Consider the following 25,031-nt stretch of genomic DNA (forward strand, 5'->3'; position numbering starts at 1 on the left):
TGATAAAATGCCATGTGTCCACCAAATAAGTTTATTTTCCTCCTAGGCACACAGTTGCCTTAAGGAACCAAGAGTCTGAATCCTGGTCAGTAGAATGTCGGCAGAAGTGAGGCATGCCACTTCCAGCCTTGGCCCCTAAACCTCCCATACAATCTGCCATAATTTTCTCTTGCCCTTATCAATGAGGCTGAAAGTGAAAGAATCCAGGAAGGTAAAGTTAGAAAAGATCTGTTCCCAAGAGTCACTTGGTCTACCACTGACTATGGTGGTTGAGATATAAACTTTTGTTGTTTAATCCGCTGGGATTTGAAGGTTGTGTGCTCCAGCAGCAAGCACTTTACTTCAACTAATACACACATATAAAGTACTTGGTAAATGTTGGCCATTATTGTTAATCATATTTTTATATCACTCTTTAGTTCACAAGTACTTTTCATTTCTTCACACAATTGATTCTCACAGTGCCCTTGTAAATGAATATGGAGAACAGAGAATACTGCCCCATTTTATAAATGAGGAATCTGAGATCAAAACACACAAGTGAATAGAGGTGCTCACTAATTACACACAAGAAAGGAAGTCACATGACCAAGACAAAAACCATTATACTTGACTGAAGGCCCGTCTTATTCTGCCTGAATCTGAACAGCTGTTTGCTGGGTCACATTACCAGCTCTAGCCCTGCTGGGATCTTTCCAGTCCACAGAGCAACAGTGCCAGGTAGATACCCAAATTTCTTAGGGTCAGTGGCAAGACACAAGAAGTTAGTAATTCCCAGCAAGCCTCAAGTACGAGCAGATAGGCTGGATATCAGATACTAAAGTCAGGTGAGGTAACATCATCGATTCAGAAGACCACATGCCACCATGGAAAGAATGAGAGGATGTGGATTCTAGTTGTAGTTCTGCCATTATCTTGCTGAGCAGCCTTGGGCAAGTCACTGTGCCTCTCTGGACTTCAGTTCTGAATCAAAGTCTATAGCACAACATCAGGACTGACAGGTCAGACTTTCCCGGGAGGCCTGGGGCCCTCTTGGTTGCAGAGTGATTAAAGTATCCCACCTCCAGGGGACCTCAGGGTTTCCCCTCAGAGGCCAGCTGAGAGTGGGCCAGCTCCAGTCCCCACCCTTACCCCACTCAGCTCCTCATGCTCCAAAATCCCAGGCAAAAGGCATCTGTCACCAAAACAAGTGGCCTGCCATTCCAGCAGGGAGCAAAAGCTGGGAACAAATGGTGTTTTGTCTAAACAATTGTTTCTAACAGCAATTCGTTTTCCAGGATGGCTTTTTTTTAAATTATGTTGGTTCCCTAATTAGGTTGGGACACAAAAATAATTTCCAATGTACAGATAACAAATGCCTTCATCTGAGGGAATCAGCTGCCCTCAAACTGCCAACCCTGGTGAATCACCACCTGCCAGGGATGGAGGAGCCTCAGAACCAGAGACCACAATGTGAGATCCTAAGAGGAGAGGGTAGGCCAGGCGCGGTGGCTCACGCCTGTAATCCTAGTACTTTGGGAGGCTGAGGTGGGCAGACCACGAGGTCAGGAGATCGAGACCATCATGGCTAACACGGTGAAACCCCACCTCTACTAAAAAAAAAAAAAAAAAAAAAAAATACAAAAAATTAGTCGGGCATGGTGGCAGGTGCCTGTAGTCCCAGCTACTCGGGAGGCTGAGGCAGGAGAATGGCATGAACCCAGGAGGTGGAGCTTGCAGTGAGCCGAGATCGTGCCACTGCACTCCAGCCTGGGTGACAGAGCGAGACTCCGTCTCAAAAAAAAAAAAAAAAAGAGGAGCAGGTAAAAGGTCACACACAAATTAGAGACCAGAGACAATGCACTCTTGACTCTGAGTGTAATGTCTGGCCAGTAACTGTTACTAATATAAATATTATCATTATTGTCATTACTATTGTTATTATTTTAGAAGCAGACAGAGCTAGGCTTGAATCCTGAGCCTCCACTTACTAGTTATATGCCCCTTTTTAAGTGTCAACTTTTTTATCTGCAAAATGGGTGAATAATTTCCATCATCTCAGGATGATCAAATAAAAAAAATACGTAAATTGTCGGGCCCTTAGTAAGCAACTTATCATTCTTAATTAACATTTAAAAATAGGTAGAAAAAGACCCAGAGGAAAAAAATAGCACCGTGGTTAAGGGCACAGATTTAGAGCTGGATTGTAGGGGTGTGAACCCAGTTTATCATTTATTAGCTATGCGGCCTTAGGCAAGCTACTTACCCTGTAGCGCCTCAGTTTCTCCATCTTCTAAATGTGGATAACAATGATTATGATAGTGATGATGGTGGTGATAATTCATATGTCATAGGGTTGTATGAGAATAGATGCATACAGTAAGTATTATAAAAGTGCTAGCAGTTATTAATTCCAATTTTGCCTCATTCCCGCTAGGTCTTGAACTCAAGTTTCCAGCTATGAGTCCCGAGCTCCTCCCGGCCTCTGACAACAGCTGCCTAGGCCATGGGGCAGAGAGAGGAGAGAGGGGTCCCCCCCACTTTCCACCAACACTGCCTCAGTTCTGTGCCAGACCTAGCTCTGCCATCTCTTGATTGTGTGCCTTGAGCAAGTCCCAAGGCCTCTCTGAGTCTCCTCGCCTCCTCTTTAAAGGGGGTATAATAATTTTTGTCCTCCCACCTTCCAGGCCACAGTGAGAACTTGGTGTGAAAATTCTTTGAACGCTGAGCAGGAGTGAGGCAAAATTGGAATTAATAATTGCTAACACTTTTGTAATACTTACTGTATACACCTGTTCTCATACAACCCTGTGACATATGAATTATCACCACCAACATCCCTAGCATAATCATCATTATCATCCACATTTGGAAGATACAGAAACCGAGGTGCTAGAGGGTAAAAAGTGCTAGTGGCGGAAAGTGGACCTAGGAGCCACGTGAACCAAGAAGATGAGTGAGAACAGACAACACTGCATGGCTAGCTACGAAGGTGGGCAGGAAAAGCAAAGGGTGATAACTTTACCTGAATTGATTTGACCTGTAGGGCCATTAACTTAATGCCTCCCAGTTGGTTAGGAGCAAAGCCAAGCCTGACTGCAGCTACTTGCAGCCTATTGCCTCTGCTGTACAGAAGATTAGAGAGAAGAGAGCAGTTGCCACAGAGGAGGAGGCCAGTCAGGGTCGGGAGTAGGGTGAGATGAGCAAGGTGCCTAGGGCACAAAACTTAAGGAGGCCCCCACCCTCCAGATTGTGCAAGTGCCTCCTTGGTGCTTCACTTGCCTTACCCTAGCCCTGACCCTGAGATGAAAATAGGCCCCTGCCTGGGAATCAGGACCCCTGTATTGAGGTCCTGGTTCTGCTACTTGCCAGACAATTAGGGAACTGGATTTACCTCTTCCCAAAAATAGAGGTGTGCATCCCTACATTCAAGAGTGATGTGAGGACCAGGTGAGAGGTGCTGAGCTCATACAGTAATGGCAGCCTTTAGTGACCTGCCCTGCAGACAACGAGACATGCTCTCCACCTGCACTCACCAGCCTCTCCTTTACCCCCACTCCATAGCCCAACCTGTGTGTTCACTCCTAGTCTAGGCCCCACATCCCTGCACAGGCTGCTCTTACCTTCTCTCCAGGCCACAGGACCCTCCCCTTCTCATCTCTGGCTGTCCCAGTCTTCTACTTTTCCTTCTCTAACTACCAAGCTCCTCCTTGCATTCCTGCCCCATTAGCTCCACAGGACACACATGAGCTGCTCTCGCCCCAGAACCATTTTCTGTGTGCTGGCCTCAGATCTCCAGCAAGAAGGGTATTATGGACTTAATTGTGTACCCCTAGAATTCATATGTTGAAGCTCTAATCCCCAGTGTGACTTTCTTTATTTGGAAATAGGACCTTTAAGGGGCTAATTAAGGTTAAATGAGGTCATAAGTGTAGGGTCCTAATCCAATAGGACTAGTATCCTTCTAAGAAGAGGTAGAGATGCCAGGAGTGTGCACCCACAGAGAAAAATGCCCCGTGGGGACAAAACCAGAAGGTGCCATCTACAAACCAGGAAGAGAGGCCCTACCAGAAACCAACCCTGATGGCATCTCCTGAACTGTGAGAAAATTAAGTTCTGTGGTTTAAGCCTGTGGTATTCTGTTATGGCAGCCTGAGCAGACTGATAAAGAGGGCCTGTGTCACATTTCACATGTGATCTTGGATGGTCACTTCCTTCCTCCAAGACTCTTTCTGTAGCTGAGAAAAGGAGTTGGCATGGCTAGGTGGTTTTCCACCAGCGAAGTCACAGAAGCTTGAAACAGATGAACTGCACTGCCAGGGAAGGTGTGCTCTGAAGAAGCTATGTATGATGAGGCTAAGGGGCAGGGCCAGTTGTGGGGGTCCTGCTAAGCCACGCAAAGGGCTGTCTCCTTTCTGAGCAGGGCAGAAAGGAGCCATTGGAGAGTTTTGAAGAAGGGAGTGATATGGTTTGTGCTTTAGAAGGGCCACTCTGGCTGCTATGTGGGACCTGGATTGGAAAGGCAGTGAGGAAGGTGACATGGAAAGCCAAACATGGGGTGCTGCAGGAGGAGGGACAGTGTGAATGACATCGGAAGACAGAATGGATGGGATGTGCTTGTCTGGATGGGGGACAGGGAGGTTAGGGATGCTGTGCCCCATTCTCAGGCAGTGGCTGGGTGGGCTGGACCAGGGTAGAGAGGGGCCTATGGATGTGGAGGTACTTTCTACATTGTGGTGGCAGGGGCCAGCGGGGGGTGCTGTTGTCTACCCTAGCAGCAACAAAATACTAGGTACATGACAAATGCTTGAAAAATATTGGCTCAATAAATAAATATGAAGAAATGAAATGTTAAGGTTACCACCTTAGTCACACTCTTCTAAAATGGAATCTCAGCTCCCAATAATGAAGCTGGCAATCCCTTTAATTACCTCTTTGACCTCTCAACCAGCCATACCTCAGCAGGACCAGAACCAGAACTCAGATCCTCCTACTCAGGGGCCATTTGCTACGGGACAGATGCTTTCCCACTCAATACCTCATTTAATTCCTGCAACAACAGTCTGAGGGAGAGGAGATCAGCCCCATTTTAGAGATGAGGAAACTGGGGCTCAGAGAGGCTCAGCGGCTGCTTCCAGGCCACCTTCCTTCACTCCATCCCATGGTTTCTTGTTTCCTTGAAGGCTATGAACTCTTCACCTTTGATAGAGAACAAGAACAAATTCCTGGAAGTCCTCTGCTGCACCATTTGGCTGGAAAATATTTCTTTAAAAAGATATGCTGTCATCTTCTCCTTTTTTCTTCATATTTCAGAGTCTTGGGCTACAGCTCTTAATCTGCTGGAAAATATAGCCTACCCATGTATCCTGTCACTCTGATCTGAGGCACAGCTCTCAACCACAAATTATTTCCACTTCTCATTAAGAATATTCATTCATCACATTCTATCCAGGGCCCAGTTATTCCTCCCTGAAACATATAATTAGAATAAAATTAAAAATTCAGAGTGTCAGAATATTCCCTGGCCTGACCCCTTATTGTCACATGGGGAAACTGAGGCCCAGAGAGGAAAAGGGGCCAGCCCAGCGTCACATAGCCACTCCATGAACTTGAACCCCCATCTCCTGACTCCCCCTCCAACTGTCCTCCCACAGTCCTTGCGTACTGTAAATGAAATCAAAAACTACATGCAGGTCACTCTTGCCAATCTGCCGTTTTGTTTGAGATGGATTCTGTGTGGTTTTATTACTGAGTTCTGAGCTGCCCACTGGGCCCTCCCTTCACTCACTTGCTTCTAAAAGAGAAATAACTATGTAGCAGAAACACATGCTAACACGGTGGTGTAAAGACCCCATGGAACAAGAAAAGGTGAGCAGAAAGAGATTTGGGGCAGTTGAAAAAAAGGTGGGAGCTAAAGAGCAAAGAAGCAAATGAACCCCTATTTTGAACATCTACTCATCTCAGACACTGTGTTAGAAAAGGTGCGTTCATGTTCTTATTTAATCCCCTATGAGGAGATTATTAAGACTCCCATCTTAAAGATGAGCAGATTGAGGCTCAGGGAGATTAAAGTAACTTGTCCAAGGTACCTTGCCAATGGGGTGGAAGGATTCACAGTCTGTTTAACCCCAAGTCCAGTACTCAGTCTGTTACACCTGGCTCTCTCTCATGTACAGATTATGTGCCCCTGGGTAGGTCTTTTCCCTCAAGTGGCCCCATCTGGAAAATGAAACAAGTATAGCTTCATCACTGGAGAAAACCAAGAAAAAATAGAACAGTAAGAGACACTATTAGAAAGAGACAAAGGGAGAACCGAGCCTCTCTGCCAACCAAAGCCATTAACAGCAAACTCTGCTGATCAGAGCAGAGGTGGGTTTGTGTGCGTATCCACTGCCATCCCCACCCTACCCCCCAGGTGTCCACTTTAATATGACTCAACCTCTCCCAGGTTGCTCCTTGGCTCTTTGGAATGTCCTCCCACCAAGGGTAGGACCTCTGATGGGTTTCCTCTTCCCTGCACTTGGCTCCCAGACTTTTGAGGACCTCCCTCAGTGCCAGCCCAGCAACAGGCTCACAACCTCCCTTCCTGCCAGGGAGGCCAGGACAGGGAAAGGAAAGGAGCAGGGAAGCCTGAGTCCCTTCCAAAATGCCCATCCTGTCCATACTAGGTACTACAATCTCACAGTCATTCAAGTATGTGTGAGGCCCTATGCAGGGACAGAGAAAGACAAAACTGCAAACAAAGAGCATTAACCTAGTTGAGCCTCAGTTGCCTTATCTGTAAAATGGGCACAGTCTTCTTCATTTAATCCACACACAACCTGTGAGGTAAGTGTAATTGTTAACCCCATAAAAGTTCAGCCCAACTCGTAGGAAGTGCTCAGTAAACTAGAACTATTATATTACACAAAAGCACAGTCCCTGCCCTCAAAGAGCTCCCATCTTAGTGAGGAGGGTGTGTACCCAAGTAACAATGTTTGCTACCATTAGATGAACAGCTCCTCTTTTCAGGCACTCAATCTGTGGTATTTCTAACCTTCACAGAATCCTACAAGTCCTAGCATCTTCCATTTGGCACTGAGGAAGCTCAGGCCCCTAAAAACTTGCTTTGGGTCACTCAACTAGGATTCCAAATATTAATACCTCCTCTCAGCCCCCTCTGTTAAAAAGTAGAAATCAAGAATCTCTGGAGTTGGCATCCAGGCCAAAGTCTGTATTATTCCTCCTTAGCTCTTTTGGAGGCCTAGATTGGGACATTAGAAGAAATCAAGCCAGGAGGAAGTCCCAGCCAGCCAGCTAGGGGCTGGCCCAGAACTGTAGAGGCCTCCGAGGCAAGTGGGTAGCCAAGCCAGAGAGTGCCCACTTCATGGAGTTCTTAGAAGGAGCCACTGGGAAGGGCCAAGCTTCCCCGCTACAGAGCCTCTGGGAGGGTCCGGCAAGACTGACAAAGAGGCTGGGGCCATACCCTGGTGGCAGAGAATTAGGCCTCACCGTGACTATGAAGATGCAGAGGAAAGGATGCCCTGTCAACAAGCATCCACAGGACTATCCACTTCAACACTTTGGGGGATACAAGGAAAATGCCTGAACCCCCACCCTCCTGAAGCCTTCACTCCCCTCTGTGGGAGGGGCCCTAAACATAGGAGAAGGGAATAAATTATTCTTCATAACAACACCATGCTGCAAAAGTTATCACAAATCCCAATTTTCAGATGAGGAAACAAGGCTCTGAGAGGGGAAGCAATTTGCTCCAAGTCACACAGATAATGAAGCTAAGCCCCTCTAGTTTTTGCCCCTCTGAGCCACATCACTCATCCCCTCCTTGTCCAGTTTCTCTTGTTCTTATAAGAGGAGAGGAAGGAACATATGGACCTTCACCATGGTGTTCCTATGGGCTGGCTGCATGAGATGCACTTCTAAAGATTTTTAAACATACTGATCCCAGATCCTGCCCATGCAGATTCTGATTCAGATGGTTTGGACAGATCCTATAAATCTGTTCTTTTAAATAGGTGCTGAAATTAATTCCAACTTTCAGTGGGGGCTAAAAGCAAGAAGACTCCCTTGAAATATTCCTCATTTCCTACCTCTAGCTCAAGGCCCAGTGAGTAGCATGAAAAGCAGCTTCTGCAGAGCAAAAGAAGCTACCACCAGAGTGAACAGGCAACCTAGAGAATGGGAGAAAATTTTTGCAATCTACTCCTCTGACAACTATCCAGAATCTACAAAGAACTCAAACAAATTAACAAGAAAAAATCAAACAACCCCATCAAAAAATGGACAAAGGATATGAACAGACACTTCTCAAAAGAAGGCATTTATGCAGCCAACAGACACATGAAAAAATGCTCATCATCACTGGCCATCAGAGAAATGCAAAGCAAAACCACAATGAGATACCATCTCACACCAGTTAGAATGGTGATCATTAAAAACTCAGGAAACAACAGGTGCTGGAGAGGATGTGGAGAAATAGGAACACTTTTACACTGTTGGTGGGACTGTAAACTAGTTCAACCATTGTGGAAGACAGTGTGGCAATTCCTCAAGGATCTAGAACTAGAAATACCATTTGACCCAGCCATCCCATTACTGGGTATATACCCAAAGGATTATAAATCATGCTGCAATAAAGTCGCATGCACACGTATGTTTATTGCGGCACTATTCACAATAGCAAAGACTTGGAACCAACCCAAATATCCATCAATGATAGACTGGATTAAGAAAATGTGGCACATATACACCATGGAATACTATGCAGCCATAAAAAGGGATGAGTTCACGTCTTTTGTAGGGACATGGATGAAGCTGGAAACCATCATTCTCAGCAAACTATCACAAGGATAAAAAACCAAACACCGCAAGTTCTCACTCATAGGTGGGAATTGAGCAATGAGAACATTTGGACACAGGAAGGGGAACATCACACCCCGGGCCTGTCGTGGGGTGGGGGGAGGGGTGAGGGATAGCATTAGGAGATATACCTAATGTAAATGATGAGTTAATGGGTGCAGCACACCAACATGGCACATGTATACCTATGTACCAAACCTGCACGTTGTGCACATGTACCCTAGAACTTAAAGTATAATAATAAAAAAAAGGTCATTTCGCATAGTGTGAGTTGTGACACTTCATATTTTCCATGCACGGATTTTCTCTACAGTCTATAAGAATTAAGATTCATTTATTCTCTGGCTTACTAATTCTAAGAGACTAAGTTCTATGATTCTGCAATTTTGTTTATTGGTCTGGCTAAGCAGGGGATGGTGTGGACTCTGCAGGTTCCTGCTAAAGAATAAAGAGGAGACAGGCAGAACAAGCCTGGGGGCATTGAAAAAAGGCTTTGCCCACTATGTATCATTTGGCCAGCCTATAGCACAGAAGCTAGCAGAGTGTAAGTGGTCAATGAATACTTCTTAAGTGAATAATGTATTTATCAGAGTTACAAGTTTTGGAAAACCAGCTGAAACTTGGCTAGATTTCAAGAGGAAGGAGGCCAGGCACAGTGGCTCACACCTGTAATCCCAGCACTTTGGGAGGCTGAGGCAGGAGGATCACTTGAGCCCAGGAGTTCAAGACCAGCCTGAGCAACGCAGTGAGATCCTATCTCTACCAAAAAAAAAAAAGTAAATTTAAAATAAATTTAAAAGGAGAAGAATACTGAAGTATCTCCTATGACTGAGGTGCAGCTGGGCCTCAGAAATGTTAGAAGCCAGGGCCTCAAATGCCCCAGGCCTCTCTCTTCACTCATCTTGACCTCTTTCTGCGTATCAGAATTATTTCATCCATGGCAGAAGTGACATTGCCCCACACGGCACAAAATGAAACCACGTATACCTCCCACGCCTCATATCCAACAACTCCCACCATCAGAAAGACCTAGGACTTTCTTCCCTTCATTCCAGTTTTTAAAATCCCAAGGAAGCCCCTTGATCAACCCAGCTGAGTTAGGAGTGCACCTCTAGCCAAGTGGATGGGATTAGTTACTGCAGACACTGTTCCTAAAGAAGAAGGAATTGTTATGAGTCAGGCAGTTACTGCTATTGGTGACTATTACCAAAAAAAAAAAAAAAAAAAAATTAGTATTTCTATTGTATAGCATGGCAAAGTCAATCTTGCATTTTCATATTCTTATTTTTGGTCCTCAAAACAACCATGATTGGGGCAGTAGGAAAGAGATAGTCTTCCTTGTTTGACAGGCGAAAACACTGAGGCTCAAGAAGGTTACATGGGGCATAAGGGCACACAGCTAAGTTCCAGAGCTGGGACTAGACCCAGGTCTTCTGACTCCTACTCATGTATTTGATGAGCAAACGAATAAATGAATAACAATGGTAACAGTTACCATTCAGTGCCGGGCCCTTTACATAAATTTACACTTAACTCCTACAACTACCCTATAGGTATAGTTTATGGGTGAGGAATTTGAAACTCAGAGTTGTTCTGTGGCTTATTCACATCTAACTCAGAAGGGGCAAAGCTAGGATTGGAGGTATGATGTCTCTCATGTGAAAATCTGAGCCCTTTCTTTTGCTACATTCTGCTGAAAGGCTACAATACCAGCATCATATGGTTTGGGGAATGCCAGAAGGTCTCTCAGCTCAAAATCTTCTCTCCCATTGGCCAGCTAAAAATGTATGGCATTCCTAATTTCCTGAGTCCAAATCTGCTCTTATTCAAATGCATATGTATACCAGGGCAAGGGCTAACCACTCTAAGTCAGTGGTTCTCCAGGTGTGGTCCCTGGACCAACAGCAACAGCACAGCAGCTGGGAACTTGTTAGAAATGCACATTCTGGCCGGGCATGGTGGCTCACATCTGTAATCTCAGCACTTTGGGAGCCTGAGGTGGGCAGATCACTTGAGGTCAGAAGTTCGAGACCAGCCTGGTCAACATGATGAAACCCCATCGCTACTAAAAATACAAAAATTAGGCAGGCGTGATGGCACGCACCTATAATCCCAGCTACTTGGGAGGCTGAGGCACAAGAATCACTTGAACTTGGAGGCGGAGGTTGCAGTGAGCCAAGATTGCACCACTGCACTCCAGCCTGGGTGACAGAGTAAGACTCTGTCTCAAAAGAAAGGAAAAAAAAAAGAAATGCACATTCTATCACATTCTGTGGCTACGATGCAAAAGTCAGAAAATAACTGATGCTGGCGAGGTTGCAGAGTAAAGAAACACTTATACACCGCTGGTGGGAATGTAAATTAGTTCAGCCATTGTGGAAAATAGTCTAGATACTTCTCAAAGAACTTAAAATAGAACTACCCTTCAACCCAGCAATTTCATTATTGGGTATATACCCAAAGGAATAGAATCATTCTACCATAAAGACACATGCATGCATATGTTCATTGCACCACTATTCACAATAGCAAAGACATGGAATCAACCTAAATGCCCATCAACAGGATAAAGAAAATGTGGTACATATATATCATGGAATACTAAGCAGCTATTTTTTAAAAAATGAGATCATGGCCTTTGCAGCAACATGGATGAAGCTGGAGGCCATTATCCTAAGTGAATTAATGCAAGAACAGAAAACCAAGTACTGCATGTTCTCACTTGTAAGTGGGAGCTAAACATTGAGTACACATGGACACAAAGAAGGGAACAATAGGCACTGGGACCTACTTGAGAGTGAAGGGTAGGAGGAGGGTAAGGATTGAAAAATTATCTATTGGGTATTATGCTGATTACCTGGGTGACAAAATTATCTGTACACCAAACCCTGGCAACATGCAATTTACCCATGTAACAAATCTGTACATGTACATCTTGAAATTAAAATAAAAGGGAAAGAGCAAAAAACAAATGCACATTCTAGGGCTCCACCCAAGGTCTACTGTTGTAAGCTGAATTATGTCCTCCCCCCCAAATTCACATGTTCAAGTTCTAACCCCAAGTACCTCAGAATGTAACTCTATTTAGAGATAGGGTCTTTAAAAAAATAAAGTAAAATGAGGTCATTAAGGTGGGCCCTAATCCAATATGACTGGTGTCCCTATGAGAAGAGGAGATTGGGACATAGACACACACAGAGGGAAGACCATGTGAAGACACGAGGAGAAGACAGCCATCTACAAGCCAAGGAGAGAGGCCTCAGGAGGAATCAACCCTTTTGAAAGCTCAATCTCAGACTTCTAGTCTCCAGAAATGTAAGGAAATACATTTCTGTGGTTTAAGCCACCCAGTCTGTGGCACTTTGTTATGGAAGCTCTAGGGAACTAATACACTTAACTAAATTAGAAATTCTGGGGCCTAGCAGTTTGTGTTGAAACAAACCCTCTGGGTCACTCTGATGCACACTAGAGAGAACCACCACTCTAACCCATTATCAGACATTTCTCCCTCTTTGTTGTTGGGTTGTGTAAATGTAAGCCTGGGCCTAGCTTTGGCTATTGTTCTAGCTTGGTGGGGACAGTCCACCTAGGAGAATGAAGTCATATGCAAAGAGAAGCAAAGATTAAATATATATACAGAGAGAGAGAGAAGGAGTGAGATGAGAGTGTTCGAGGCCATCGAAAGCCACTCTAGGATGACCCTGGCCAGCTTACTCCAAAGTTTTGATACAAAGTCATCTTTGTCAGTTTTATGTCCATAAATAGAGTATAAGCTCTCAATAGATAGGGCTGGGATTTTTTTCCTTTTATATGCTCCACAGCCCTGAGCACTAGATTCATGGAATAACAGTTGTCTTCTAAGTAATTTGCCCAGTGAACTCTCTGAGAGCCACCCTCCTTTCCATCCCTATGGCCACGGCTGAGTGCTGGCCTCATCAACTCTTGCCTAGATCCCTGTAACAGCCCTTAACTGGTTATCCAACCTCTCTTCCTCACCCTCCCACATCTACCTTGTAGCTGGAATAAGCCAGTTAATCCTCTGGCACTTCCTGACCACATCACTTTCCTGATGAACACCCTTCAGTGGCGCCCCCTCCCCCCCCACTGCCCTTAGAGTCAAGATCAAGCTCATTGCTCAGAATCAGAGTCCTCACCTTTGGACTGCCGCTTCTCTGGGCTGGTGCATCTCTTAGTCCCAGAACCTGGGGCAGGAGACTGGCTAGCTAGTCATCAAAACCACTTCACTTTCCTTCTGGGAACACATCTAAACTATAGTCTGCAGACTGCCTTGCAGATGTCCATGAGTTAAGTTCTAGCCAGTGAAATGTAAGGGGAAGTGATGAGTGCCACTTCTAATCTTGGCCCATAAAAACTTCTTGCATCATCCTGCATGCTTTCTTTCCCCATTTGCGGGCTGGATGTCAGTGCCCAGTGTGACCTTGGAAGCCACATGGACAATGGCAGAGCCTCCGTTAGCCTGTGTTACTGAATAATGGTAAGGTGCAGAGTACCCTTCCTCCTCCATTGCCACTGATTGAACTTTATGTGAGCGAGAAATTAACATCTATTACACTAAGCTATTGACCTTTTAGAGTTTTAGCTGTTACAGCAGCTGGTGTTAAGTAGAAACCAAGGTCTTGGTTATTCCCGACTCCTTCAGGGACTTCAAAAGAGCTTTGCTATGTCTCTCTGTTCCCTCTGCTTCATCCTCCTCTCCAATGTCAACTACCCTTTAAGTCCAGCTCCAATCTCTCCTCCTTCACAGACACCCCACACTACAGGCTAAAATAGACCCCTCCTCTCTCTGCCCTGTGATATAGTTGGCATTTACTGAGTGCTAATCATGTGCTAGGCTCTGTAGTGAGCCACCACAATCATTACCTCTTCTAATCCTGGCTACTACATGAAGTAGATGCTTCTATTCTCCCCAATTTAGAGACGAAACAGAGGATTAAGTCACTTGCCCAAGTTCACATAGCTAGTAAGTGGCAAAGTTAGGATTTCACCTCGGGAAGACTGGCTCCAGAGGCCCCACCCTTCACTGTGACATGACACTGCCTCTACATACCACCACTAATGTTCTCATAACCTCCAAGAATTTCTCCTATGGTGGAATTTTTTCAGTGCAAATTAAATACAGTATGATCCTTTAATTAAAGAGTGCAATTTATACTGAGCAGATCACAGTTAGTTATAACACAGTGGAGGGGAGGAATCTGCTACAGGTGAACTAGAGAAGGAGGTGGTAGGCGCTGAAGAAGGCATGTCCTGATGTCTTTAGGATGCCTCCTTAGAGGGACTCGATGCTTTGTTACTCCAGCAGAGGATGGTCAAGGTGATTGGAGGTCTGAGCTAGTGATAGTGCTGGGTGACAGGAGAAAAAAGGCTGTTCCTCTTGAACAAAATCATGAGGAAGTCTAAAACTGGATTTGCTCTGTGATGTTCATCTTTTACAACCATACACTTATAGCTGTAAAAGCACCTTTATTATTGACATTCCTGAAGGAAAAATAACATTTTTATGGTGAGTCTGACACTCTCAAACCCCTAACCTCATTTTCCCCATTGAAGCAATTGTCTCTGTAATTCAATTTTTTATAATACAGGATTTCTTAAGAATGCAAACTCCACATCCTAAGAGAGCATAGCATGCAACTGATATCTTTCACGATGTCTGTCTCTCCCTGATTGAGCTCCCCAAGGGTGAACATAGGTCAGCTCCATAGCTGGGGCCTTAGAAACCAGCACAGAGACCAGTCCAGAGCCTGGCATGGAGCAGGTGCCCAACGGCTGTTTGCTAGGTGCTGCCTCTGCCACCACCTGCCATCCCTCCTGAGAACCCACCCTTTATTTCTCTTCTCTGTCATGTCCTTTGGTAAATGTAACATCTCCAGCTGGTTTAACCTCCCCTGATCTGTCTCCTGCAAACAGCCTGACTCATTGCATACCAGCATTGCCCAGAGCCCTTATTCATGTGAAATCAACACACACCATCTTATGCTGCCACCACTACCATTACAAAACTCTTAGCAGCCCATAGAGAACTGAGTTCAAATCCCACCTCTCCTTGCCACCAAGGAGGCTAGGTGGCAAGCCCTCGATCACACAGTTCCCACAGACCCTATCAGCTCCTTCTGCTTTCATACACAATTAATTTAGCAGACCCCAGAGGCTCCCTCAAGGCAGGAAACAGTACCCTGAGAGGAGGGCAGGTGGCTCTGATGGTGGCCAAGGGTTTGAATAGGCCAGCCAAGTCTACAAACTTAGACACTGTGAACTAGACCTGCTGTTTGCCTCAATTTCTCTCTAAAAGCCCAAGACCACATTAGCCATGGGATGGTGACACTTCTGCTCTGGTGACACCACTGACAGTCCCGCATCAAGAGCTGGAAGCACTGGGCATTACCTTCTATTCACACAGTCGGCAGCTGTGTGACTTTGACTTCCCCTCTCTGACCCTCCATTTCCTCACCTGTCCTTCTCCAGGGATGCTAACAACTGCCTTGCACAGTTATTCAAGGATCCCATGACCTATTGGGCATAAAGTACCTAATACAAGACCTGGTCCACACAGGTGTGCTCAGTAAATGGAAACTATTTGAAGATTATGATGATGGTGGTGATGATGACGATGATGATGATGATGATGACGATGACGATGAGGATGATGATGATGATGATGATGATGATGATGAAAATCTCTTCTCAGCAAAGTGAGACCAAGGCCTCAGTGAGATTTGGGGCCCACCTGAATAAGCACTGAGCATGTTTATCCTGATGGGTCAGGGGACACTATTAGAAACCAGGGTGAACCCAGGTGCTACTGAAGGTTATTATGCCCAAATCTGCCCTGCCTTCACCTTCTTCAAGTCCTTGAGTGAAGAAAGTAACCAGGACAATAATTAGAAAATAGAAAGTTAAGTGACACTGATTTTTAACAGAAGCTTTGGCCCCAAACTCAGTGCTGAAAATTGAGCTGGCCTATGGGGAAGGCTCCTTACCTGGATGAGGTGAACCCCTCTGGTCAGAAACTAAGCAGGCCTCCAACTGATTAGTTCAGTCCATGACCAAATGGAAGTTCCAAACATTGGCAACACAGCCCCTCTGCACCTGGATAAACAGAGAAGGAGACCAAGGATGAAGGAGAGAGGCTGACCAGTGTCAAGAAGAGCAGAGATGAAGCCCAGACTGCAGTGGGGGAGAAAGAAAGGCCACAGCCATGGGCCGAACCTTGGTCACCTCTGAAGTCTCTAGAAGCCCCTGACCCAGAAAAGATCCCTCAGAACAGCTCTCCTCTGAAGGACAATAGAGGGGCCCCCAGATTCCCCCAGGGCCTCTGGGTGGGCCCAGTCCTCTGCAGCTGGCATGGGAGCTGCAGTACATGCTGCAGGCCCTGAGCCCTCCCACTTCATTTCTTGCTGTCCCTGTGTCTCTGCTCCAGCCAGGCCAGCCCCTTGCTGGCTATGGCAGGCATTGAGACCTGGCTCTAAGGATTCACACAGACACTGTGCCTTGGGATCCAACCCAAATCCTTTAGTCTGGTGTTTCAGGCCCAGGTCTCTCCTCCCTACAGCACCAGACACAGTGCGACTCCATTCCACTCATCCACATCCCCATCTTCCCATGCTCATTCCAAGCTCTATTGCCTCCAGGAAGCCCACCCTGCCTGCCGCAGTCCCCTCCCTCTTCTGAGCCCTCACCATTCTTCCTCTCTGGTCCCTCATTTGATAAATCAGCTGTAAAATATTTTATCAGAGAACACCTTGCATTGCTCTGTCTTTATTTAGGTTCCTGATTCCCCAGCTCTAGAGAAAGCCCCTTGAGCTCTTAATCTGGCCAAGCTTCAGTTTCCTCATATGTAAAACAGAGACATTGACAACTAGATTTTTAGCACCCACTCTATTCCAGGCCCAATATTAGGGGTTGTGGGGAATACAAGAAGGAAAATGCACAGTCTCTGATCTCAAGGAGCCACTGGACACTCATAACAAGAACCCAAGGTGGTGTGCAGTAGAGGGACAAAGCAGAGACAAGCTTTGTGTGGTGAGGGTTCAGGGGAGGGAAAGACGTGGGCAGTCTTCTTGAAAGAGGTAGCATTTGAGTGGTCATGAGAGATGATTGGTCTTCAACAGGCAGATGTGGGATAGAGAGCGGATTCAAGGTAGAAAGATAACATGAGCAAGAACATGGAGGAGGGAAATTTCAGGGCCTGTTTGGTAAAGTAGATATTTCCATTTGCCTGGAATCTATGGTACCAGTAGGCTGTAGAGGAAATACTGCCAAGTGATTTCAGCCTTTGGAGTAAAGCACCTTGAATGGAAGAATGATAAACTTGCTCCTATTCTGTTGATGGAGTGTTTGAAGAAAACCAAGGATAACATGACCAAAATATCTTCATAGAAAGATTAATCTGGCAGGGCGAGAAGAATGGATTAAAATGGGAAGAAACTGGGGCACAAATAGGTCACAATGAAGTGCCATTTCACATTCACTAGATGGATCAAAATTAGGATGTCTAATAACACCAAGTTTAGGGAAGATATGGAGCAGTCGAAATTCTCAGACACTGGTGGTGGGAGTATTAATTACTACGGCCATTTTGGAAAACAATTTGGCATTATCTTACATAGCCAAACATTTGCATATGTTCTCTGCGACCCTATAACCCAGCAATTTCACCCCTAGACCAGTATTCTCCAGAGCAGCAATTCTCAAATTGTGGTCCAGGGACTTGAAACTTTTTCAGGGGATCCATGAGGTCAAAACTATTTTCATAATATATTTGAAAAGTATTATTTGACTTTTTTACTCTTGTCTCACAGGTGTACAGTATTTTTCAGAGGATGCATGGTGGATGATATTGCAACAGACTGACCATGGATGCAGATACAAGAATTCATCTGTCTTCTGTTAAGCCAGACATTAAAGAAATTTGCAGAGGGTGGAGCCAAGATGGCCGAATAGGAACAGCTCCGGTCTCCAGCTCCCAGCCCGAGTGACACAGAAGACGGGTGATTTCTGCATTTCTGCTTGAGGTACTGGTTTCATCTCACTAGGGAGTGCCAAACAGTGGGTGCAGGACAGTCGGTGAAGCGCACTGTGTGCAAGCCGAAGCAGGGCGAGGCATTGCCTCACTCGGGAAGCGCAAGGGGTCAGGGAGTTCCCTTTCCTAGTCAAAGAAAGGGGTAACAGACGGCACCTGGAATATCGGGTCAGTCCCATCCTAATACTGCGCTTTTCCAACGGGCCTGGAAAACGGCACATCCGGAGATTGTGTCCCGCACCTGGCTCGGAGGGTCCTATGCCCACAGAGTCTCGCTAATTGCTAGCACAGCAGTCTGAAATCAAGCTGCAAGGCGGCAGCGAGGCTGGCGGAGGGGCGCCCGCCATTGCCCAGGCTTGCTTCGGTAAACAAAGCAGCCAGGAAGCTCAAACTGGGTGGAGCCCACCACAGCTCAAGGAGGCCTGCCTGCCTCTGTAGGCTCCACCTCTGGGGGCAGGGCACAGACAAACAAAAACTCAGCAGGAACCTCCACAGACTTAAATGTCCCTGTCTGACTGACAGCTTTGAAGAGAGTAGTGGTTCTCCCAGCACGCAGCTGGAGATCCGAGATCGGACAGACTGCCTCCTAAAGTGGGTCCCTCACCCCTGACCAGCCTAACTGGGAGGCACCCCCCAGTAGGGACACACTGACACCTCATTCGGCCGGGTACTCCTCTGAGACAAAACTTCCAGAGGAACTACCAGACAGCTGAATTTATGGTCTCATGAAAATCCGCTGTTCTGCAGCCACTGCTGCTGACACCCAGCCAAACAGGGTCTGGAGTGGACCTCTAGTAAACTCCAACAGACCTGCAGCTGAGGGTCCTGTCTGGTAGAAGGAAAACTAACAAACAGAAAGGACATCCACACCAAAAACCCATCTGTACAACACCATCATCAAAGACCAAAAGTAGATAAAACCACAAAGATGGGGAAAAAACAGGGCAGAAAAGCTGGAAACTCTAAAAAGCAGAGCACCTCTCCTCCTCCAAAGGAACGCAGTTCCTCACCAGCAACGGAACAAAGCTGGATGGAGGATGACTGTGACGAGTTGAGAGAAGAAGGCTTCAGACGATCAAACTACTCTGAGCTACGAGAGGAAATTCAAAACAATAGCAAAGAAGTTAAAAACTTTGAAAAAAAATTAGAAGAATGGATAACTAGAATAACCAATGGAGAGAAGGGCTTAAAGGAGCTGATGGAGCTGAAAGCCAAGTTTTGAGAACTACGCGAAGATTGCAGAAGCCTCAGTAGCAGATGCGATCAACTGGAAGAAAGGGTATCGCTGATGGAAGATGAAATGAATGAAATGAAGAGAGAAGGGAAGTTTAGAGAAAAAAGAATAAAAAGAAATGAACAAAGCCTTCAAGAAATTTGGGACTATGTGAAAAGACCAAACCTACGTCTGATTGGTGTACCTGAAAATGATGGGGAGAATGGAACCAAGTTGGAAAACACTCTGCAAGATATTATCCACGAGAACTTCCCCAATCTAGCAAGACAGGCCAACATTCAGATTCAGGAAATACAGAGAATGCCACAAAGATACTCCTCAAGAAGAGCAACTCCAAGACACATAATTGTCAGATTCACCAAAGTTGAAATGAAGGAAAAAATGTTAAGGGCAGCCAGAGAGAAAGGTCGGGTCACCCACAAAGGGAAGCCCATCAGACTAACAGCTGATCTCTCGGCAGAAACTCTACAAGCCAGAAGAGAGTGGGGGCCGATATTCAACATTCTTAAAGAAAAGAATTTTCAACCCGGAAGTTCATATCCAGCCAAACTAAGCTTCATAAGTGAAGGAGAAATAAAATACTTTACAGACAAGCAAATGCTGAGTGATTTTGTCACCACCAGGCCTGCCCTAAAAGAGCTCCTGAAGGAAGCACTAAACATGGAAACACGGTACCAGCCACTGCAAAAACACACCAAATTGTAAAGACCATCGAGGTTAGGAAGAAACTGCATCAACTAATGAGCAAAATAACCAACTAACATCATAATGACAGGATCAGATTCACACATAACAATATTAACGTTAAATGTAAATGGGCTAAATGCTCCAATTAAAAGACACAGACTGGCAAACTGGATAAGGAGTCAGGACCCATCAGTGTGCTGTATTCAGGAAACCCATCTCATGTGCAGAGACACACATAGACTCAAAATAAAGGGATGGAGGAAGATCTATCAAGCAACTGGAAAACAAAAAAAGGCAGGGGTTGCAATCCTAGTCTCTGATAAAATAGACTTTAAACCAACAAAGATCAAAAGAGACAAAGAAGGCCATTACATAATGGTAAAGGGATCAATTCAACAAGAAGAGCTAACTATCCTAAATTTATATGCACCTAACACAGGAGCACCCAGATTCATAAAGCAAGTCCTGAGTGACCTACAAAGGGACTTAAACTCCCACACAATAATAATGGGAGATTTTAACACCCCACTGTCAACATTAGACAGATCAACCAGACAGAAAGTTAACAAGGATATCCAGGAATTGAACTCAGCTCTACATAAAGTGGACCTAATAGACATCTACAGAACTCTCCACTCCAAATCAACAGAATATACATTTTTTTCAGCACCACACCACACCTATTCCAAAATTGACCACATAGTTGGAAGTAAAGCTCTCCTCAGCAAATGTAAAAGAACAGAAATTATAACAAACTGTCTCTCAGACCACAGTGCAATCAAACTAGAACTCAGGATTAAGAAACTCACTCAAAACCGCTCAACTACATGGAAACTGAACAACCTGCTCCTGAATGACTATTGGGTACATAACGAAATGAAGGCAGAAATAAAGACGTTCTTTGAAACCAACGAGAACAAAGACACAACATACCAGAATCTCTGGGACACGTTCAAAGCAGTGTGTAGAGGGAAATTTATAGCACTAAATGCCCACAAGAGAAAGCAGGAAAGATCCAAAATTGACACCCTAACATCACAATTAAAAGAACTAGAAAGCAAGAGCAAACACATTCAAAAGCTAGCAGAAGGCTAGAAATAACTAAAATCAGAGCAGAACTGAAGGAAATAGAGACACAAAAAACCCTTCAAAAAATTAATGAATCCAGGAGCTGGTTTTTTGAAAAGATCAACAACATTGATAGACCTCTAGCAAGAGTAATAAAGAAGAAAAGAGAGAAGAATCAAATAGATGCAATAAAAAATGAAAAAGGGGATATCACCACCAATCCCACAGAAATACAATCTACCATCAGAGAATACTACAAACACCTCCATGCAAATAAACTAGAAAATCTAGAAGAAATGGATAAATTCCTCGACAAATACACCCTCCCAAGACTAAATCAGGAAGAAGTTGAATCTCTGAATAGACCAATAACAGGTTCTGAAATTGTGGCAATAATCAATAGCTTACCAACCAAAAAGAGTCCAGGACCTGATGGATTCACAGCTGAATTCTACCAGAGGTACAAGGAGGAACTGGTACCATTCCTTCTGAAACTATTCCAATTGATACAAAAAGAGGGAATCCTCCCTAACACATTTTATGAAGCCAGCATCGTCCTGATACCAAAGCCTGGCAGAGACATAACCAAAAAAGAGAATTTCAGACCAATATCCTTGATGAACATTGATGCAAAAATCCTCAATAAAATACTGGCAAACCGAATCCAGCAGCACATCAAAAAGCTTATCCACCATAATCAAGTGGGCTTCATCCCTGGGATGCAAGGCTGGTTCAACATACGCAAATCAATAAATATAATCCAGCATATAAACAGAAACAAAGACAAAAACCACATGATTATCTCAATAGATGCAGAAAAGGCCTTTGACAAAATTCAACAACTCTTCATGCTAAAAACTCTCAATAAACTAGGTATTGATGGGACGTATCTCAAAATAATAAGAGCTATCTACGACAAACCCACAGCCAATATCATACTGAATGGCCAAAAACTGGAAGCATTCCCTCTGAAAACTGGCACAAGACAGGGATGCCCTCTCTCACCACTCCTATTCAACATAGTGCTGGACGTTCTGGCCAGAGCAATCAGGCAGGAGAAGGAAATAAAGGGTATTCAATTAGGAAAAGAGGAAGTCAAATTGTCCCTGTTTGCAGATGACATGATTGTATATCTAGAAAACCCCATTGTCTCAGCCCAAAATCTCCTTAAGCTGATTAGCAACTTCAGCAAAGTCTCAGGATACAAAATCAATGTACAAAAATCACAAGCATTCTTGTACACCAATCACAGACAAACAGAGAGCCAAATCATGAGTGAACTCCCATTCACAATTTCTTCAAAGAGAATAAAATACCTAGGAATCCAACTTACAAGGGACGTGAAGGACCTCTTCAAGGAGAACTACAAACCACTGCTCAATGAAATAAAAGAAGATACAAACAAATGGAAGAACATTCCATGCTCATGGGTTGGAAGAATCAATATCGTGAAAATGGCCATACTGCCCAAGGTAATTTATAGATTCAATGCCATCCCCATCAAGCTACCAATGACTTTCTTCACAGAATTGGAAAAAACTACTTTAAAGTTCATATGCAACCAAAAAAGAGCCCGCATCGCCAAGTCAATCCTAAGCCAAAAGAACAAAGCTGGAGGCATCACGCTACCTGACTTCAAACTATACTACAAGGCTACAGTAACCAAAACAGCATGGTACTGGTACCACAACAGAGACATAGATCAATGGAACAGAACAGAGCCCTCAGAAATGATGCCACATATCTACAACTATCTGATCTTTGACAAACCTGACAAAAACAAGAAATGGGGAAAGGATTCCCTATTTAATAAATGGTGCTGGGAAAACTGGCTAGCCATATGTAGAAAGCTAAAACTGGATCCTTTCCTTACACCTTATACAAAAATTAATTCAAGATGGATTAAAGACTTACATGTTAGACCTAAAACCATTAAAATCCTACAAGAAAACCTAGGCAATACCATTCAGGACATAGGCGTGGGCAAGGACTTCATGTCTAAAACACCAAAAGCAATGGCAACAAAAGCCAAAATTGACAAATGGGATCTAATTAAACTAAAGAGCTTCTGCACAGCAAAAGAAACTACCATCAGAGTGAACAGGCAACCTACAGAATGGGAGAAAATTTTTGCAACCTACTCATCTGACAAAGGGCTAATATCCAGAATCTACAATGAACTCAAACAAATTTACAAGAAAAAAACAAACAACCCCATCAAAAAGTGGGCGCAGGACATGAACAGACACTTCTCAAAAGACATTTATGCAGCCAAAAAACACATGAAGAAATGCTCATCATCACTGGCCATCAGAGAAATGCAAATCAAAACCACAGTGAGATACCATCTCATACCAGTTAGAATGGCCATCATTAAAAAATCAGGAAACAACAGGTGCTGGAGAGGATGTGGAGAAATAGGAACACTTCTACACTGTTGGTGGGACTGTAAACTAGTTCAACCATTGTGGAAGTCAGTGTGGCGATTCCTCAGGGATCTAGAACTAGAAATACCATTTGACCCAGCCATCCCATTACTGGGTATATACCCAAAGGACTATAAATCATGCTGCTATAAAGACACATGTACACGTATGTTTATTGCGGCACTATTCACAATAGCAAAGACTTGGAACCAACCCAAATGTCCAACAACAATAGACTGGATTAAGAAAATGTGGCACATATACACCATCGAATACTATGCAGCCATAAAAAAATGATGAGTTCGTGTTCTTTGTAGGGACATGGATGAAACTGGAAAACATCATTCTCAGTAAACTATCGCAAGGACAAAAAACCAAACACCGCATGTTCTCACTCATAGGTGGGAACTGAACAATGAGAACTCATGGACACAGGAAGGGGAACATCACACTCCGGGGACTGTTGTGGGGTGCGGGGAGGGGGGAGGGACAGCATTAGGAGATATACCTAATGCTAAATGACGAGTTAATGGGTGCAGGAAATCAACATGGCACATGGATACATATGTAACAAACCTGCACATTGTGCACATGTACCCTAAAACCTAAAGTATAATAAAAAAAAAAGAACAAAAAAAAAAAAAGAAATTTGCAAACATGTCAACAACGTCACTCTTTTCCATTTATTTTGTCTCAGAAAATAGTTATTTTTCACGTAAAGTGTGTGATTTATGTTAACATACAATGAGTTTCTTACCATCATTTTAAAATGAATTAATAAGTACATTTTTCTCAGCTTTAATTTCTAATATAGTGAATATCTTTAGATATAACTCACATAAACAAAAGCTCTTTGGGATCCTGAGAGTAAAATGTTTGATAACCACTGCCCCACACAAACTCCTGCACATTCTTCTGAGGCTGTGAACAAGGACGCCTGTAACAGCACTCTCTTAGCTAAATATTTGTAGTAGCAAAAACTGAACACAACTCAAATGTCCACAGCCAGGAGAATGGATAAAATAAATTGTATATTTATTTTGGTATATTATACAGCATTGTATATTATAATGGTATATTATACAGCATTGAAAATAAATGAACTACAGCTTTAAAAAAATAGATAAATCTTAGAAAAATACATTGGTAAAAATAAGACAGGTCCAGAAGACAACAAATATTGTATCATTTTTAGAAAGCTCAAAAACTAAGCTAAACATGTATACTTAAGAATACACACATATGTGATAAAGCTTTTTTTAAGCAAGAAAATAATAAATACACAATTCACCCTTTTGGATGGAGTCTGAGGATTAAGTTAAAGGAGGAGCACATACCTCTTGTTGATAATGTTCCAATTCTTAAGTTGGGTTGTGGCTGATAGGCAGCCATGTTACTATTATGCTTCATAATTACATAAATAATACATATACTCTTTTGTATGTACCAAATATGATCTTAAAAAGATAACCCCTAGCACCCAGACTGTGGCCTCTAAATATCATTTCCCACTGAACAAACATAAAGGTTCCTCGGAGAGGCAGATTGCAGTTCTGGGGCAGGAAATGTACAAAATGGTACATCTTGTCATTCTAGAAAGCAGGGAAGCTAGCAGAGACTACTGGGATAATAATCAAAAGGGCTCGGAAGCCAAGTTGAAGAGGTTTCCATTAGCCAAAAACAGGATAATTTGAGTGTCAATAAGGATAAAAACTGAGCTTCTCCGAGAAAACACCAA

At 44.0% G+C, this 25,031-nt stretch overlaps 1 long non-coding RNA gene across 1 annotated transcript; it reads right to left on the reverse strand.

Moving 5' to 3' along the window:
• Positions 1–5,698: 5,698 nt before the first annotated feature.
• On the reverse strand, positions 5,699–13,808 carry LOC100607301. The gene is made up of 2 exons (XR_121242.2): positions 13,717–13,808; positions 5,699–6,198 (listed from the first exon to the last, which is right to left on the reverse strand). It is a non-coding gene; the product is annotated as an uncharacterized LOC100607301 (long non-coding RNA).
• Between the last annotated feature and the right edge of the window lie 11,223 nt (positions 13,809–25,031).

Source organism: Nomascus leucogenys, chromosome 12 (assembly GCF_006542625.1).
Source record: "Nomascus leucogenys isolate Asia chromosome 12, Asia_NLE_v1, whole genome shotgun sequence".
NCBI classification, from domain to species: domain Eukaryota; kingdom Metazoa; phylum Chordata; class Mammalia; order Primates; family Hylobatidae; genus Nomascus; species Nomascus leucogenys.